This window comes from Psittacula echo (genome assembly GCF_963264785.1).
Source record: "Psittacula echo genome assembly, chromosome: 3".
NCBI classification, from domain to species: Eukaryota; Metazoa; Chordata; class Aves; order Psittaciformes; family Psittacidae; genus Psittacula; species Psittacula echo.
The window spans coordinates 17,458,708-17,460,309 of record NC_137736.1 but is presented as its reverse complement, the minus strand read 5'-3'; positions in this window follow the sequence as shown (position 1 = coordinate 17,460,309).

Here is a 1,602-nt window from a genome sequence, read left to right as displayed (position 1 = left end):
TATTATGTGGCACTTTGCCTGAATCCCTTTTCTGAAATTGCCATTAGTGCTTGGGTAATAAAAGGACAGCAACCTGTACATACATCACCCAAGAATCTAGTTGCTAGGGTTATTATTCTTCTTAGTAGCTTTTGTGCAAGTAAAAAGAGCAACATCTTAGAGGGTTTTATCAATGATAAGCCTATTGTAGAATGTATTTCATATACCAAGAAATATGCTGTATATCATTACAGAATGGTACTGTGGTTTCATAACATCAGCATGTAGATACTGCAGTAGGAAGCACCTGATTCTGACTGTGCTAGCATAACTCCATTGCTTCAAATGGACAGAAGTGAAATCAGTCAGGTCTCGTAGCATCGCACAGATGAGCTGGTGGTGTGTCCATAGATGTATTGCAGTTTTGGTGCTTGTAGGTCCCAAGTCTTTTGTCTGGCATTTTGGTTCCAAGTGTCCACTTACCTAGCATCAGGAAAGTAATGAGTAGAGCAGCACTAAGCATCGCTCACAGCGGGACTGTGCTGCTTTCAGGATGTTACCGCTTCTCACGTAGCTTTTCCCAAATTAGCTTTAAACTAGCTGCTTGGGTCCCTCTAATAAAATAGCTACAACTGCAGCTGACAGAGAGGTTTGGTACCTATCCAGCCCGGCAGCCTGAGCTGAGATACATGTTCTTGTAGCTACGCAGCTGTTGGCACCTGACCTGCTTGGATTTAAGTTGGTTTGAACAGAATTGCTCAAGCTGCAGTCAACCATTTTTGCTCAGGGCAAATGAAGTCTCAGATCTGAGTGTCTAACATTGCCTAGCAAAGCACAGTTATCCATATGCTCATACACTTCTATGCAATTATTTGCATAACTTCCTGTCTATGTTATCACTAGTGTAGGTCTTAGTTAATGAGATGATTATATATTGGCAACTGTTCAGAGGTATGAATTTTTAGAAATAGCAAAATTTGCTTCCCTAACCAAAGTTTTTTGTTGTGTAAGTCTGGGAAGTCTGATGCAATATGTTTTTATATACTGTTCCTCCTTTGTGGTGGCTAAGACTGCATTATCCAATGTGGGTGCCCTTTTTATGCTTTGTGGAGTCATACAGCCAACCAGAATTACAATACACATCATCCTCAGAAAGTTAGAGTCAAAAAGATATACCTGAAAACATTTCCCTGGGACTACTCTGCGCACTCAGCTTTAGATCTTTTCTTTTTTTTTCCCCCTTTTTGTGCAGCCACAAATCTTTGCTGGTCCATATCATGCCACTGTGGTACTGTGTTTTCACTGTGTTATATTTCAGCTGCTGTTTCTACACGGGATCTTCTGATAATGATTCCATGATTATCCTTAATTGGAAACACTACCAGTTTGACTTTCCTGCTGGCTATGTTGGCCTACCAATCTACCCTCCTTCTTGCAACCCCAGTGCTTATGGCTCTGTCCTCAACAGGATGAACAAGGAACACAGCTGGGTTTTGAGCTGATGGAGAAGCTTGCCTCTGTTCTGCCATTATGAGCAGTAACAGATCCTTGATTGAACCAACACAGTGGTACCCACAGCATGACGTGTGTGGCCGAGATTTCTTGCTTTCTTCCATGTTCACC